Source organism: Fukomys damarensis, unplaced genomic scaffold (genome assembly GCF_012274545.1).
Source record: "Fukomys damarensis isolate Sample0158 unplaced genomic scaffold, DMR_v1.0_HiC HiC_scaffold_14, whole genome shotgun sequence".
Taxonomy (NCBI): domain Eukaryota; kingdom Metazoa; phylum Chordata; class Mammalia; order Rodentia; family Bathyergidae; genus Fukomys; species Fukomys damarensis.
Genome location: NW_022900926.1, coordinates 3,805,000 through 3,823,166, shown reverse-complemented (window position 1 = coordinate 3,823,166; position 18,167 = coordinate 3,805,000). Strand labels below are relative to the sequence as shown.

At 45.6% G+C, this 18,167-nt stretch overlaps 1 long non-coding RNA gene across 1 annotated transcript; it reads left to right on the top strand.

The window, feature by feature from the left end:
* Window positions 1-294: 294 nt before the first annotated feature.
* Window positions 295-17,057, top strand: LOC104872101. Its single transcript, XR_783057.1, has 3 exons — window positions 295-384; window positions 7,589-7,841; window positions 16,719-17,057. It is a non-coding gene; the product is annotated as an uncharacterized LOC104872101 (long non-coding RNA).
* The last annotated feature ends 1,110 nt before the right edge of the window (window positions 17,058-18,167 follow it).

Genomic DNA, 18,167 nt, shown 5'->3' with positions numbered 1-18,167 from the left:
TAAAGTTACTAAATCTACATGATATTTTAATTCTTTTAAAGTTCCCTCCTCTCCCTTTTCCTGCCTCCATTTCTTGGTCAGCTGTGTGATCTTGAGCAACTCAGACGCTTTGACTCTCACTTTCTGCTATCTGGTGGTTATTGAATGCTCCCCAGTGGCCCATGTGGTAAAAACTTGGTTCCCAGGGTGTCACCATGGAGAGTTTCTGTGGTCCTTTAAGGGGCGGAGCCTCGTGAGAGATCCATAATTCACTAGGGGAGCTGTCCTCAAAGGGAATTGTGGGAGCTCCGCTGAACTTCCTGTCTGCGTTTTCCCTTGAGAAGCAACATGGCTGCCACTCCAACATGGCTGCTGTCATGCGGAGCACCCTCACCAGACACCCAGGTAATTGGTTGCCCAACGTAGACTCAAGCCTCTAGAACTATAAACCAAAACAAAACAAAAAATCTGTTTTCATAAGCAACCTGTGTCTGGTATTTTGCTGTAGTAACAGGAAGCAGATTAGTACAATATGGGAAGTGGAGATCACAGTCTTAGGGACACCATGCAGTGACTCGTGAGATCATCGCCTTTCTAACCATTTCCCACTTGCAGCTCTTCACCTTCCACAGATCCGTTTTTCTCCTCGTGAATTATTCTTTGGCAGGAAGCTGACTCCCAGGGACTTCTCTGGTTTCTAGGATTGATTCACTTCCACTTCTACTCCACCAAGAGAGGTCAGAGAATGTCTTCCCTGACGGACCCGCGCCCTGCAGGTGTATTTAGCACTAACTGCAAATGTCCACAACCAGACCTTCCAGCAAGAGGCCTCTTTCCACAATTCCTGCTTTCTCTGTGTGCCTTTGGGGTACAGTAGGTCACTCTTTGACCCTTTGTTCCTAGGACCCGCAGGCACTGTAGTTAATGTGTGAATTACTCAGCATCTTGTCAGCCCACACACCTATCCCAAAGCAGTCCTTATTTGAGAAACCTCAAACAAAAGTAAATAAATAAAGGAGAGATGGTAAATAAGGGGACGGCGGTGGTGAAGGGGATTAAGGAAAGGGGAGAGGTGAGAGGGAAAGGAAGGTAAAAAATGATCAAGATATGAAATATTTATAGTTACCAATTCCCCAAAGCAAATGTAATTATCGTGTATCACAATCATATACCAATAAAAATAAGTTAATTTTTTAAATACCCCAAACATAGTCCTTCAGTAAAATATCTTCATTTAAACTACCGAAGGAGAATTCTATGCCTCGTACAGATTCTGATTGACAAAGGTACTTAAAACCATGAGTAGCCACGTAAAGTAGATCTTCAATTTGGTGTTCTGGACCTGCTTTGTTAAATTCCGTGGTAAATGCTTAGTCTTCTGGGAGGAAAATGGACTGCTGGTCAGGTGGTAGCCAGTCTTGGCAGGAGATGGAGGGTCTGATATAACAGCTTTCATGCTTTGTTTCCATGGCAACATGATAATGTAAAAAACAATAGAGGTGGCTAGCTATTTATGACTATTCTGAGAAACTTACAAAAAACCCTCAGAAAACAAAAATTAACCAAATAAAAAGACAAGTAGAGAGGCATAAATTTACAACCCCAAGTGTTCATGGAAAACTAAAAAGCTCCTGCGATGACCTCCAGTGTCCTTCAATGAATCTTTTTTAACCTAATAACTACAGGGCAGACATGCTTGAGGATTGGATCAAAATATAATTGTGCAGGTTGCAGAATTGCTTTAGTTTATAAATGTACAACATTCGCATGGGCTTTATGATAAGTGCAAGGTGTTGCTTGAACAGATGGGCTGTGAAATTTATTGATGAGGAAGTTTAGATAGACTTGAAGGTCTGAACATTGATTCCCTAATCACCCCAGGGTCATTTGGTGTGAAGAAGCCTTTTCTTATTTGAGAAAAATAAACCTTCCATGCAAAAAGATCCTTTAAAGACCTCATCTGGGCTTCTGACTCACTGAGAAACACCAGTTCTTCTTAAAACCCATCCCAGTTGTCTGTCACTGCCTCTGTCCCCATAGTGTGGACTAGAACTCAACATCCCTCAGATGGAGATTACTGATCCTACTTCCAGAAGAGACAAAGAATTCACTGTAACACCAGAAGGATCTTTGAAAACTACATCCGAAACCTGCTGAGCTGTGTGGGCTTAAAGGGTTGACAGTGCTGAGGTAGATTTATTATAGACAACCCACACACCTTTCTTCTGTGTCCACCAGGAATTGCCTGAAAACAAGTACTCTTTCCACCAAGGCAATAGAACATTGAGAAAGTTGACTAAGGAAATACTGGTCTCCTTGAAAAACTCTAAGTATGGCACCTTTGACACATTGGCAGCCAAGGAATCCTACCTGTGTGTTAGGTTCCTGTGTGTTTAAAGGGGAAAGGAAATAAGAGAAAAGAAAAAAATATGAGAAAATGAAAAAAATGGAAGTAAAGTGTAAATAGGGAAGGAAGGAGGGGGTGTAGGAAGAGCAGGAGTAAGGGGAAAAATGAGAACCAAGACCTGTCATGTAAAGGTACAAGATCCCAATGATTAATGTAGCTGTACTGCATACCTAAAATGTACCAATAAACCTAATGAGAAAAAAAAAAAAAAAGGAATAATGCAGTTTAGAATGGAAAACTCCACATGCAGTGCTTCCGCCCAGAGAAAAGGCGGCTGCAGTTTCCTTACCTGGGATGAAGTAGGTAGTTGGGGTTCTGACCTGCAGAAATCTGTGTCTGTGGCCGTGACAGTGTCCCAGGAGAAAAGCAGATGGGCGATGACCACTGTAACTGGATCTACGTACGGGAAGAAGTGGCTTCCAGGTTAACAGAGACCTGGCTTGAGTCAGTAGTCAGGAGGCTCTCGGGAGGGACCCTGGAAGTTACCCTTGGAGGAGGGCTTGGGCCCCATAGAGTGACCCGTGTCTCAGAACCCTCCACCTCCCATGGCCACTCCTACAGAAGTGATGTCTTGATGTAGAAAGGAACACAGCCTGGGTTCCTAGGAGGAGGCAGACCTACACAGAAAGAATAAATAGAGAGAATGTGCACAGTATTACATGGAAAAAGCAGATTACAAATTGTTGTGTGTAAAAAAAAATCCATATATACATATAGGTCCACAAACTATACACTTCTATAAATGGGATGAATAATAGACATGTAAATTCCAGAAGAAAAAACAGAAAATTTCTTAATAAGTGATGGAGAAATTTCACTTGTAATTGCTTATATATCAGCATTTCTTGAATTTCATATATGCACATGAAAATTTAATAATTAAGAACAAGAACAAACTATTAAACTTAAAGAATTTAAAGGGCTAGAGGCCCTAGGTTCTGCTTTGGGAAAAGCTATTCTAAAAGTACTAACATATTTCCATTTTTAAAGCCAAATTTATAATACACTGTCTGTAATACCTTATACTTTTTATGGCAAGCTTATCATTATTATTATTATTATTATTATTATTATTACTATTATTATTAGCTAACTTGCTCTCAGGTTTCCAGATACAAATGATTTTTTTATGGTAAGGTGTTAATCCATCTAAAAACTCCAAATTTAAGAAATTTTATAACAGATATTTCACTGAGGTGTTAAGTTATTCTGAATAAATGCTCAGTTGACATTAGGACCAAAGAGAATTCAAACCACCCAGAGCCTTATAAAGTATTCTAAAGTTCCTTTTCGCAATAGAGGTGGTTTATAAACTCCCTACTCCGCACATCCCCCCTGGATAAAGCTTCCAGGTGAGCTAAACTTTATTCCTAAAGGCACCGTTGAAGTTCAAAGACCCACGGTTACAGACTCCAAATTAAGAAATGACTACTAACAAAATATCTGCACTTGGTTCCTTTTGCTTCTCTCTGTAACGTGAGCGGGTTAGGAAGAAGGGTCTTAGAACTCCCCTGGCCTCCTTCCGGGCGGGGTCACACCGAGGGCTGCGTCTGCCCTGCGATGCCTCAGCTCGACAGCAAACTGACCCGGAGAGTAGTCAGGAAGTGTGGTTCAGCCAGTGAGTGTGGCTGGCTCTCATATCCCGTGTTACTTTTAAGAACAAAGCCTACATGTGTTGGGCATCAGCGTCGTTCTTACAGCAGGGGTAACTAGGATTCTTCTCCACACGTCTTAGCTCAGAGGTGAGCATTTTCCAGAGAGGACCTTTGGCCTAGAACTCGGCTTTCCAATCCTGTTCCCTTTTTCTTCTGGGAAGATTGAAGGGGCTTATTTTTCTGGTTTGATTTATTCACATAAGGCAGATACCTATTTTGAATTTGAACCGTATGGTTTTTATCACTTGGTTTGGGTGTGTATTTGTTTTTATCTGGGCTTTGCTTTTGGTGTGTAAATGATTGCAAACGTGGTGGTTTTCAGAAGAGCACAGTGGGTGTCACGCAGGAAATGAAAAGTTTTCTCTCCACCCCTCAGTAGAAGCAGGGGGTCTTGCACTCTGCAGTCTGCCTCTTCCCAGCTCTCTGAGTATGCTGCGTGGTTAAGTGTGCTAACCCTTGCCTCACCTGATACAACGTGAAAACCGGCCTAGCGTTTCAGTACACACGCTGCTGCTGGAATTCAGGAATAAATACTTGAAAAACGAGACTTTTGGCTGGATTCCAGAGACGGCAGTGGTCTTTCCGAAAGGGTGCTCAGCGCCGAAGTGCTGTGGGGAGGCACCAGGCTTGAAGGAGCCCCTTCGCGCACCCTATTGGCGGCTGGAATTACTGGAGCCTCGGTACTTCCACAGAGTGCGCTGTGAAGGTCAGCGTCATGCAATTCAGGAGAGCTTTTTTTGGAGATGCATCCAACTTGCATGTTAAATGCACTTCCTGGTAACTCCTGCTCCTCGGAAAAGCGGCCTTGCCCTGGAGGTCTGCAGTGGGCAACCAGGCGCTGCTCCACGCGCAGGGCTCTGGCTCTCAGCCTCCGCTGCGGGCCCGTGCCGAGTCCTAGCTTCTCTTCCCCGGATCCCTAACCGTGGGATGGGCCGGTCCCAGACTGTGCCCTTCGCACACTGAGAGAGGCTGGGCGCCATCCTCCTGGGCTCCACGTCGTTCTGTTCTCACCCTCAGTATGGCAGAGCCAGCCTTTTCCAGCAGTCGGCCACACTGCCTGTCTTGAAAGCATTTCCTTTTCAAAGCTAAAGTTAAAAAGTGACTGCCTGTTTTATTACTTGAGTATTGTACCTTGGGGATATTGCTCCCTCTCCCCACCCCTACCCCGTCTCTCTCTGACCCCCGCCCCGTGTTTTGGTTTAACTCTATGCTGTTTCATTATCTATTCTGTGCCAGCAACTTGCGAGGTTTGAAAATGCACAGGGGGTAAGGCTTGTAACAATCTTATAAAGTGGATTTTATAGTTCACAATTTAAACCTGAAGATATTTGGGTTCTGAACATTTGAATCATTGTCCCAGGTAAGTAATAAGTAACATACACAACAATTAAAGTTTAACTTCAATTAAAGCATTCCTCTTTTTCTTACAAATTCTTGCTATCTGCCTGTTCATAGCATGAAATCTGAGGAATAAAAAAACTGGGTGTCAGAGACTATGAGAAAGGGTACAGGACTGACACTATTGGGAAAAATTCTCAGAAAATATTGTGGGTTAAAGCATGAGTCCTGTAACAGAAAAGGGGTCACTTGATGCACGCTTTCACATAATCATAACTTGTTGAATGTGATGTAAGTGTAAGAAATCATTGTTGGCATTTTCACTTATGAGATAGCAAGGCTCTCTGTGCAGTTGACTTTGACTTATTTCTTTTGTTCCACAAAGTAACTTGGGCTGGTTTTGTGTAAGAACGATGCTGCTGGCAATAATGCCCACGACCGTGTCCGGGGAGTGGCAGACCTCACTGGTGGCCCTTTACAATGTGTCAACCCGTGCAGGTGAGGAAACTGACTTTCAGGAGGGCTTGTGCTCAAGGTCACACAAGGGCGAGTGTGGAGCCAGGCTGAAAATCTGGGGATCCCCTGGTTTCACCCCAAGTTTCCTCCTTCACCTGGACCCTAGGATACTGCCTCTATAAAGATTAGTTTAAATGTGATTTTAAGTGGTCTTTGTCATAAACAAAAGAAACAAAAATGATTAATTTTGGAAACTGGGGGCACTGAATAGTCAAGATTCAAAACTTTATTGCCCTTGATTTGTTCACCTTGCCTGTTCAAGTCAAGAAGAGAGAGAACAGTTTCCCTCATCACGTTGCTACTGTTTTCCCACTGTTACTTCTAGGCAGCTACTCTTGGATAAAACAAAATTTACAGCTGTTGTGGTTTGGAAAACAGTACTTCAAAACACGCCCTTGAGCTTGCCTAGTGTTGAGCTGAAGGAGACAGGAGCGAAGTCTCCCTGACCGGCTCCTGCCCTCCTGTCTGCTCCTGTTCCCCACCATGGCAAAGCTCTCTGGTCCAACAGTCGATTATAAGAGGCTTGTTTCAGAGGGGCGAGGCTTACTCTGTACCAGGAGGGAGGAAAGTTACACCCAGAGGCCTTGGGCCTCGCCAGGTCCCCCTCGGATCTCACCTCTGCATCATATGTTTCTGTCCAGTTGCATTTCTACACAGCTGTCTACGCTCAACAAATCCAGGGATAAACACTGAGCTTTCTGAGGGTCTTCACTTTTGAAGGCTCCATGTCATGTAAATCTTTGGTGAAGTAGATCCGTTATTGTCTCGGTCTGTTTTCTGTTACTAATAACACAGCATCACCGACCGGGTGTGTTATAAAGACAACAGATTTATTTCGGCTCTCTATTCTGGTCCATGGTGTGGTGATGGCTTCATTGCCGGCAGATTTTCGAGGTGACATGTGGCATCAGGTGGCAAGAGACAGGTAGACTCCGACGGGAGTTTTGCGGGGTACAGACCACACTCAGGCCATGGCAGTGAGCCTCCCGATCTGCCTTCAGTTACCGTGGCAGTGTCATGGCAGCAAGGACAGGAAGTGCTCCATCCCACGCCACGTGGTCCCCTCGCTCCTTCCCCTGGGTTGCTATTTTCATCTTTCTCCCACCCTTACTAAAGGTGTGTTACCTGCTCACTGCTACTCTCATAGGCTCAGTGAAGCTGGTGAAAGTGACTCAGAACGACAGCGCTTCAACACTGCATCACGTCCTTGGCCTTAATTTCCTTTCCATGTCTGCTACCTTTTCCTGTGGACCCGTGTAAAATGCACCCTTAACCCTAACCTACGGCTAACCTGTGAAACCCATGTTTTCCTTATGACCTTGACTTCCGATACAATTTTTGTTTCTGTTTTGTTTTTTTACAACATCTTGGCATCATTTTACACCTTGTAAAACTCCTCCTTCTCAGCCCCAAGGTCAGGCTCTCTCACAGTGGTTCCTGCACTTCCTTCCCTGTGATTGTTGACTTCTGTGGAATACAGAATCTTCTGACACAACGGGAATGGGAACAGTCGATCGGAGAAAAAGGGGTAAAGCAGTGATAGAAATGGGCAGCTTGTGTGAAAAGATTAGAGAGTCGGTGAGGACTGGAGAGTAGCAGTGAGGGGGTGAGAAGGTCCAGGGGATGCATGTTGGAGTCACGGTAATTATCATTGTAAGACGTGAGAGACTGCAGCATGTTTATGTGCTTATAGGGAGATGAGAGCGAGGGAGAACACGACTGAAGGGGTGCTGTGCAGACAGAGCCCAGACTGGACGAAAGCTCGGGACCCGGAGTCTTAACGACAGGAACTCGATTTCTTATATGGAGAAGCAACAAGAAGGGGGAAGGCGGGAAGCGGTCGAGGAGCGATCTTTTCCATCAGGTTTTTAGGTTTCCAGGTTGTAACCCCGCCCACCGCGCTGATGAGAAACGGCATGAACATGGGCACCACCCCACCTTGCCAGGTAAACCTCTCTTTCCGTGTCATGTCTTAACATCCACAGCAGTGAAGGTTTTGTGTGTTTTCTGTACTGCCTTGGACGTGTTGACCCCGTAGGGGGTCTCACAGTCTGTCCATCAACCTTGAAAGAGGCTACAGAAAATCTTGTTACTTTGTAGCCATTTCACCCCTAGAAAACATATTGTCACTTACCCAAAGGGAATGTATCAGGTTGGCTCAACTCTTTCCATTGTAACTCAAAGCTGTGAAGTCTTGGTACCCACACGGCAACAGCATGTTAGAAGCTAGGACCTGACCACAAACCCTGCTCCCTGATGTTAAGGAAGTAAGGGGGCAGTAGTGGAATCCACTAGACCCCGTAAATATGCACTAGTATGATGTGTCGATTGAAAACACAATGTAAGAAAAAGAGGGCGAGTGAGGAATGAGCGTGTGTGCCCTTCCTCTTTTGTGCTGGACAATTTGCTGAAGATTCTTCCTAAAAAGGTTCAGTTCTCCCATCGTCCACTGCCCTAAGGGGTTTCTTCAGCATCCGCCCTTTTGGCAGAACCATAATTAAAGCTTTCATTCCTCTGCTCTCACGCCACTGAAACTGCTGACTCTGGGGTAAATTCTGATTCCCTTTGTTTCTCACTGGCAGCCACGGGCCAACCTGAGAACCCTTTGGTGCCTGGTGTTGCTCTGAGCCCAGTTCTGAGATGTCGTGCTAAGGTACACGCACACACGTACACACACACACCCACACCAGCTGGACTAAACCCAGAAATTGTCTACAGCGACTCCAGTCACCAACAGCAGCAGTGTTGTCTACTTCCCCCTATGCCAACCTCTCACCTCCCAAAGGAGAGCCGTGTGATGTGTGGGTCCCACACACCGATTCTGTTAAGCAAAGGACATTTCTTGGCTGTGGCCACAAGGTGAGAGCCCGGGAAGGGAATATCAAAAAGATGCTTGAAGGAAGGAAACAAATCAAACCAGAAGGAGGCTGGGGCCAAGGTGAGAGCCCGGGAAGGGAATATCAAAAAGATGCTTGAAGGAAGGAAACAAATCAAACCAGAAGGAGCTGTCACTCACTGTCTAAAATGAGTCACCAAGCGGAAGGGCAGGTTGCAAATTCTAAGAGCGGTGGTGACAGCCTGGTTTCTATACTACTTACCTTTCTCTTTCTAGTCTTGCCTCTTCCAACTCAAACTCTGCACCCCAGCTTGCATTAGCTTCTTACAAGACACTCTATCTGGTTGCCTAATTTAAGGCCCTCTGATAATGCCTCCGCTTTGGTCTTGGGATAAAGCCCTGCATTATTTGACCCAGTAGTGGGTTTCATCACCTTCACTCCCGTCTTCGCATCCTCAGGCAAACTACAGATTACATCTGCACATCTGCTACAAAGAGAAAGAAAAGGGGAAAAGAAGAAAGCAAAGCAAAGCAAAACATCCCCAGCGGTTTCCTGTTGCCTGAAGGTTTGGAGTCCAGGTTCGCTGCCTACCTGGTCTCCACTGTGTCCTGTCACTTCTGTGTCTAAGCTCTGCTTTGATGAGTCACAGGCCCTGCCTCGTTGCTGTTTCTCTCTTTTCCCATCTCTCCCTCACGCCATCCTTCGCAGGTCTAGTTCCTTCCACTTGAGGCTACATCCCACCTCCTTCATGTGTCTTTACTTAATTCTTCCCATCAAGAAAAAAACGCCTTCACTGTCTTGTTACGGCCTTTTACCCCATACTTGAACTCCCTTTGTTCGGGCATTGCCCAGCCTGCCCCATCTCCTCTCCCCGGCTTCCTGAACCCCTCTTCAGCTGCAAACAGGGAGCTGTATCTGATTCGCTGCTTGCTGTTTCAAGCACCCCGTGTGCGGTCAGCATCCTTAGTCGGAACTAACTCAGCATACTTGTGCATTAAGCAACTGTCCACGGTCATCAAGATCAATCCGTCCAAGAATCTGCAGAACCCAAAGGACTACTGACTTCTTTTGTCTTTTGCGGGCAAAGCCGGAGTGCCAAACAGTCCTAGAATAAACGAATTACGTTCCAAAAGCTGAAGAATCACAAAGCAAAGAGAATAACAGGGAGATGATCACACCAGGAGCTGACTGTTTTGCCCCGAAGGCTTCCCGGCCTTTAATTAAACAGTTTAACCATGGGAGGCAAAAGATGGAATGTGTTCCTAATTAATGCTTTAACCTCATTATGCTCCCAGGCCAGGAAATATAATAACTGCAGAAGAATTTGGAAATTGTTTCCACAGAGATCATGGCAAGGTTTCTTTCTTCTTTTCTTTTATTATGAAATTCGGTTCCAGCTCTGGAGAAGCCTGTGCTTTCTGCTGAGCGGATACCTGAAGCCCCAGGGGTCAGGACTAGAAAGGGGCAGCTTGCTTTGGGCGAAAAGCATCACCACCCTCAAATCTCTTTTTCTCTGTCTTAAACTATTGCATAGTGTGGTTGTGATAGTTTTACTGGTTATGGTCCAAAGACACTTGTGAGGAAAGCACTGTTGTGTCCAGGTTAACTTGGAAATCCCTTTGATGTTGGTAAGAGGCGAGCACTGTAGTGAGAGTCTTATCTCCTGTCTCCAAGGTCCTGCGGTGACTTCTTCTCTGGACTAGGGAGAGGGTGTTATTTCTTTGGTTGAAATACAAAGGAGAACTTGGCTCAGGGTTAAGGACCTTGTTTTGTGAAAATCACTTTTCTCCTTAATTGGTAAAACTGAATTGATACTGCTACATCCCCATTAAAAAGAATTGTGCCATGCATCTCCAATCCACTTGATTTCATTCACTTGATCTTAGGAATTATAATACTCTTCCACCAAAAAAATAAATGAAGTTCAAAAGACAACTGTGAGAAGACTAAGGATTAACACAAATTTTTTCCCCTAGTTAAATTATCAATTCTGATGTCTAAAAAATTTTAAATTTATTTATAAGAAATTCTCTGATTTTCTGATTCTTCTTCAGTTATTTGAATGACTCAGAATGGTTCTGTCCTTCTTTCTGTCCCTTCTCCTCCCTCTACTCTTGGAAAATTCATATGGGTGAGTTGAAATTGGACTACACATCCCAAATCTTATTTTCTTCATTCCATTCCATACCCATAAGATATGGGTAAACAGGAAATATTAGGTAGTGAAAACCATCCAGTTATATCTCTATAGCGGGCCTTCTCAAGCCAGTGTGCCACTTTTGATTCTATGCTGAGAATCTTGTTTATTAAGTCATAAAAGTTAAGTAATATTTTCTTCATAGCCTATTCACCACATGTGGAGATCTTGCTCTTGACACCACATGTAGTATTTTTAGAGCAAAGAAACTCTACAAATACTTTTCTTCAGTAAATATTATATAAAGACACCAGTCTGAGCTCTCCGGGGAATGAAAAGGTGAGCAAGAGCTTGTTCCTGAGCTCAGGTTTTTACAGATCCGAGGAAAACTGTGGTAGCCACGTTTCAGGGTGGCTCTCAGGGGCCCTAAACTTGCGGTGTTACCAGCTCTGTGGGCCCTTCCTGCAGCAAACCATGGCTGTTCCTAGAGTCCTGTGAGGCGATGGTGGTGTCTGTCTTAGTCACTGTCTCGGAAAGTCAGCTGCCCATCAGGAGCCATGAAAGAGCTGACGTTTTATCCCATTTAGTGAAGTCACCCATCCGCAGCGTGATGGGTGGTGGTAGCAGACACGAGATGGGGAGGCTGAACCCTCAAAACGGTGGACGTGACCAGAGGACAGAGGATGGCCCAGCGCCCACACGCCGGGAAGCTTCTCACAGGCTGCAGGCGTACGGGGCGGTGCACTTAAGGTTTCAGGGGTCTGTTTATCTTATAATGGACCACAAACTTGCCTGATCTTTGCTTTAAAGAGACACTATTTTTATTATATAAAAAGTGGAACACCCTTGTACTTGTTGTGACGTGAGGGTGAAGAGGACGTGCTCAGTCCTCCGAGGTTATTTGGTATATAAACATCCTTGCAAAGGTTACTGAGAACAAAGCAAGTTTTCGGTTTTCACAAGCTGTGAGAGGCCGGTGGAAAATTCTCTCCCAGCACTGGAAAGCCACAGCACTGGCGGCCTAGAGAAAACCCCATGGGTCCTCCTGAGGTCTTCCTCCAGCGCCAATGGCTCGCTGACTCCAGGTGACCACTGCAAGCGCCCACACCAACCCTCGTGAAGGACCTTAAACCAGAGCCACCCAGGACACCAGTCCCCAAATCCTGGAACAGAAAAATTGTGAGGGCTGAGATCCTTATGTGGTATCATTAAATTGTGAGGTGGTTTGTTGCATCCTAACATATAATGAACACAGAGCTGTGCCTGAAAATTGGGTGCAATGGCAGCCAAAGTCCCGGAACATGTCAGTGGCTGTGGGGACAGCCCACAGGACAGGTGTTTGGGGCCGCGGGGAGCACAGCTCTCAGCAGAAGCCTGAGGTGGCGCTGCTGGGGAGGCGCGAAGGAAGGGCCGGCGTTACGCACGCAGGAGCAGTGTGGGGCAGAGCAGAAACCTGGCAGGGCCGCTGCCTACACTAACATGGAAGTGGAACGCGTCCCTCAGCGCCTGGGTGACCCACCTAAGGGGCCCTCCAGACACCGTCTGGCTTCTTCTTGTGGCTTGGAGTAAATCAGCGTCCATACATAGCTTTCTTGGAGATCCTTGAGAGCTATGTCACATGTTAACACATTTTATAAATCACAACGTCTCATGTCACATTTTGGAAGGCATGCTCTCCCGTATAAACTATGGTTCCTTACTTTAACATTATGAAAACGCCATCCTTCGAGGCAATGACGAAGGTAAGCACTGTTTTAGTTGTCAGGTGGGGGCATCCTGGGGTTCAGACTCAGTGCTCAGCCTCCAAGCCCCGACGGCCTCACAGCAAAGGAAAGGACGGTAGCTAGCTTTTATTGACTGCTTTCCATGGTGGGCTTCAAAGAAGCATGCGATTAGAATGCTTCGAGTTAAAGACACTGTGTCACAGTGATGGTGCATTCCCAGGCTGACGGCAGCCCAGCTCATAATAGCTAAGTCCCAGAAGCAGCCTGTCCGGCGGCAGGTGAACGGTAAGGAGAATGTGGTGCTTACCCACACAGGAGAACTACTCCACCCTAAAGAAGGGTAAACGAGTCATTTGCAGGGAAATGAGTACACCCTGAGGTTGTCATAGGTAAGTGAAATAAGTCAGGCACACAAGCTGACACATCTCGTGGTCTCTGTCGCGTGAGAAACCCGGAGTGTAAATAAAAGGCAAAATAAAGCTAGACAATAGGGAAAAAGGAGCGAGAGCTTTCCCAAATGGGAAGGGGACTAAGAGTCGAAGGAAGGTAGGGAAAGGAGAGAGAGGAGGAAAGAAGAGCGGAGGTGCCCAGCTCCCAGCCCCACGTGAGGAGTTTAAACGTTCGTACTGCAAGTGTGTACTGAGAAAAACCGAAAAGCAGAAACGGGGAGAGCCGAAAACAGAGAAATAAGACTTTCTTTAGGGCTGCATACCCTGTTCTCCAGGCCTCTGGATCAATGCTATGAGCCCACAGTAATACGAGGGAAAGTTTTTAAAAAGACAGGTGTTGAGCTGCAGCTACACAGCTGTTTTAATAGAGGGGAAATAGGAGGCCGCCAAGCAGAGGACCGTTGTTAGAAACTCTGTGAGAATTTACTTTCACAGGCAATTCACTTTCACTCTTCTACCTGGAATGATTACTCTGCTTTATTTGTAAAGGTCCAGAAAACAGGAAAACACTTGGCCAAAAAGCTCTTGAGGCGCCACCTTCAGTTTGGCCAGGCTGCCGAGAGGCTCGGTGAGCCCTGAGCAGGGCGACTTCACAGGGAGAGCGATTTGGAGGCCTGAGCAAAGCAGAGCCTGAGCGCCTTCCCAACCCCCTGCCGCAGCAGCCCCTGGCGCTAACCCTGCAAAGTCTTTCCGCACGCTTCCAACTCTGCGATTTTTTAGACAAATAAAAAGAAACAAGACAGTGACACTGCACGGTACATCCAGGTCAGACCATAACGATGGCGCCTGGGAGAGTTGATGTAATGAACCCCTATAAAGTCTCTCTTCTTTCCCTGTGGTCCAGAGAACTGAAAAGGCTCGAAGAGAGCTCGTGAGCAAGTGAACATGTGTGTGCACACGCAGAGAACAGGAAATGGGGAAGGAATTGCCGGGAAGCTGTGCGGCCTTTATTAGCTTGGTGGTGTAGTATCCGTCTTCAGAAAGATAACGTCGACTTCTAACAGAAACGCGTCAAAATGATAAGACCACCGGGAGAAGGGTTTTCATTTCTTTCTTAGGAGCTGAGTTTCTCATTCTATTCAAAGGAGTGCAGAATAGTCCACTGTAGGACTTAAAGCAAACTCTGGAGAGGCGCTACCCCTGTTTTCTGAGGAAACTTGGTGTATTATTCACCCTGGTCTCCTCCAGTCCAACCCAGGTAGCCCCTTCTTTGGAATTCCGGATGCTGAAGAGAGTGCCGTGGACACGAGCTCAGAAGCTGCAGGAAATACGTTGTAACAGAACATCCACAGGGCTTGAACATCAGGACAACTCGGTCTTGGCCAAGATTTGCCCGTCGCAGGACGATGGCTATGCCGGGCAGTGTTATGTGTGAGTGACTCTTCACTCCCGTGTCGTTATGTGCAGTCATTCTGAAAGCTCAGCCCTGCATCACCAGAGCAAGTGGCATAGTCTGAGGATGGGGATCTGCTGAGCCTCATGACCTTGGCAGTGTTGGAAAGGTTTTGGCTCTGAGTTATTTCACCCTGGTGCTGCGTTGTTTGAATTTCTTGTAGCTAAAATCTAAGTGCACAACCTTTCGTAGAGGTCATTTCTGTGGAAATTGAACACACATGTTTTCTTCTCTAGATAACTTCCTATGATTAACTATCACAATCACAAGTCATGTACAGTTGACATGACCAAGGATACATGTGTTCCGTGCTCAGAGGAGCATTGTTTTTTTTTTTTAAGTACAATTTATATTATGTGTATGATGGGGTGGGGTTTTTTGTTTTGTTTTTTTCTTGCTTTGGTTTTTTGAGGCAGCATCTCCCTTTGTAGCCCAGGCTGGCCTCGAACTCTCAGAAATCCTCCTGCCTCAGCCTCCTGAATGCTGGGATTACAGGCGTGTGCCACCACGCCCAGCTTGATGGGGTTATTGTTCTTGTTGTTCTTGTTTTTGTTTCAAAGGAACATAGGAACATGAAGGCCATGAGTTCGATCACTGGCTGTTGACTAAAACTGAACACTGCACAATACCACAGGTTCAAAGTGAATGCTTATAAGTATTCCAGGACAAAGGCAAGTTTTTGTTTCAGATATTTTAAGTGCATGCAGTATGTTGTGAAGGAGACAAAACTATCATGCACAAATGCAAGTGTTATAATGTTGAAGACGTTTTCTTTAAAAAGCCATGCTTATTTTGAAAATAATAGATAAGCAATCTTCTTCAAAGGCCAGAACACTAGAGAATTTTGTTGTTCTGCTGGCCTTTTAAATACTTCTGTGCATGTGTGTGTGTGTGTGTGTGAACAAGAGTTTTCTCAAGTAGAACACCTGAACACTTTTCACCCACACTACTTTCATGGTCTCTTTTTCACCCTTAACTTGCAGAGGAATCAGTTTTTAAAAGTTTTGCCAACTAAACAGTGTTACTAAGAAACCCTAAACCCTCTGAACCGTGGCCAGCCCTGTAGGTAAAACCCTCCTCACGGTTCCTTCTCTGACAAGACCAGACAGGCCACGGCCCAGCCCCTCCCTTCCGCTGCCTGCTAGCTCGGTCCCCTCCTATCCACCTGAAGTGCCAGATGTCCACAAGCCCTTCAACGTGCAGTGCTTCTGTGAAAAGAAGGGAAGAAAGGAGCCCAGGATGCTGTGGACTTATCTCCTTCCTGTCGCCCCTTCCTGCTCCCCTCTCTTCCGGTCAGGGGGAATCCGCAGGCCGGCGCAGCCTGGGCCCTGAACTGCAGCCAGGCGAACCCCTGCGCTGCTGCTCCGCTCCAGGTGGGCCTCGTTAAGTGGTTTTTGTTGGCGGCTGTGTTTATGAGGGCTCTGCAGTCACACCCTCCTTGCCAGAGTGCAGCTCAGCAAAATGTGGGTGTGGGAGAGGCGCTATGTGAGCTTTGTCCAGAATGCAGAGCTAAGGAAAATATATATTTTGGGAAACCGAGGAGACCTAATCTAGGTGAACCCTTCCTCACCTTAACCTTTGCCGTCCTGCCGAGATCCCGCAGCTGCTACACTCCCTCATCATTTTTTTCTTCCGATTAAGTAAACGGGGAAAGTACTGGGTCACTTGCTTCAGGACAGGTTTGGAAGTAGGATAAAAAAACACAAACACACAATAAAACATTCAACTTGAATTATTTTGCCCGCACCACCAAACCAGTCTGCCTCTGAGGAAACGTCAAAATAATGCAAATACTAGAATCCAAACAGTTCTTCCATAAAGGGGAACATCTAACTCTGAGGCATCTGAGCTTGCAAAGAATTCCTTCTCGGAGTGGGCACCAAGTAAGAGCAGTTACCGGCACTTAAATAAATGCAGTTCAGCACATCTGCTAATGAAAAGAGCCAAAACCCAGAAAGAACGACAGAAAACAACCAAAACCAAAACACCAGAGCCATGCCATGGAGAGCGGGAATGGTTGGTAGCAGATGAAATCCAGATCCCCGGGAAAGGGACATGTCCTGCACTCCCCGTGGTGTTGCACCACGGCGGTGACCAATGACTTAGAGCTGAACTAGGTCTGCGACATGAGCTGGCTCACGCCCTTCGTCTGCCAGCGGAAGAGGGCTGAGCAGTCAGAGGACACAGGGATGTCACATGGCTTCTCACCACCAAGAGTCGGGGTGGGAAGTGGTTTCTCTGACAGCCAGGTCAGCTCACCAAGCTCTGATTTTTATCTTTCAGCTGGAAGGAATTTGTTCTGCTGATAAAAGAGATGTGAAGATACAGAAGCCACAGACACCCAGAGAGAAGAGTGACAAAGGCTGTACGCGTGTAGTTCACCATATGCAAATTGAAGTCAAAAATTTCTGTGGGATTCGAAAGATGTGGAGGAGAAATTTGTCACAATATAATGATGCCCACTTTTCCACAACTATCATAAAACAGTGACTTACGAAGTCCGTTGAATCTATCAGGTGACTGTCTAAGGGTAACTGACTCATACCTTGGCGTGTACACCTTTCGGAGTGTGAGCTATACTCACTGGTGACAAGGAGCAAACTGATATTACAATAAAATTGTACCGACTTTAAAGTAGTATCTTTTGTTGGAATCGCTAAATGATAGCTCTGTTAAGTAACATCACTATTTCTAAATAACCAATAATGAGACAAATTTTATACGATAGAGCTCAGTACTGATTCTGCCCTCTGTATTTATTCTACTGGTCATCTTTGCACAAATGGTTAGGAATTGTGCTCTTATGTAGTCCTTTACGTACCTGAATGTAGTAAACTCCCTTAGACTCTTCTAGACTAATCTTTCGAAAGATTCTGCCTGTAAATTCAGAAATGTCTCCAGATTTTATAATCAGATTCGCAATTCAGTATCAAGTCACCAACAGAGATCTCTGTAGGAAGAGCACCACCAGTGGGCCCCATGTCAAAACGTATTTATATTTCCTCCTGCAGATACAGCACTGGTTTTATCATTTGTTCAAATGGAAAGACTAAGGGAAGGGCTCTCTTCCTCGCTTGATTTTAAAGCAAGCCTTCCTCATGAAATATGCAAAACACTCACTGAAAGCTTAGTCCCCTCCCTAAGCACCAGAAGTTGCATTAGAATAACTGAGAAGAAAAGCATAGCAATGTCTTAAAAAGTGGTTCATCTAATGGGGAGATGACGTAATGAGTGTATAATCAGCACGGGTTCTGTGAAAGTTAACCCACACTCTGTTAGAAATGAGACAACACTGGGGAGGAGATTAACCAGTCCCACCCAGAGGCCAACTGAAGATGAATCAAAGACAAAAGAAACAAGTTGAAAGGGAAGGGAAATCTATTATGATTGCTGCAAATAGAAAATTTCATAAACATCAATGTAGACATTCACGAAAACAATTGGTAGAAGATGTTCATACTTTATTGTACCCTAAATGGGGTTCTGTGGGAGCGTCATGTCTCATGTGTGTTTAATATTCTTTTTCTTAAAGTGCCAAGGCACTGTGATCAATTCAAATTCCTAAGAAAAAGCAACTTCCTCCAAAATGTGCTTAAAATACATCTGGAAGGATGACCACAGAGAGAGCCCAGCCACCAAAGGGAATGGATCAGACGTCAGCAACGCCAGGGAAAGTACGCAGGAGGGGAGCAAACTTCTAGAAGTCAAATGGCAAAAGTGCCATCCTCCAAG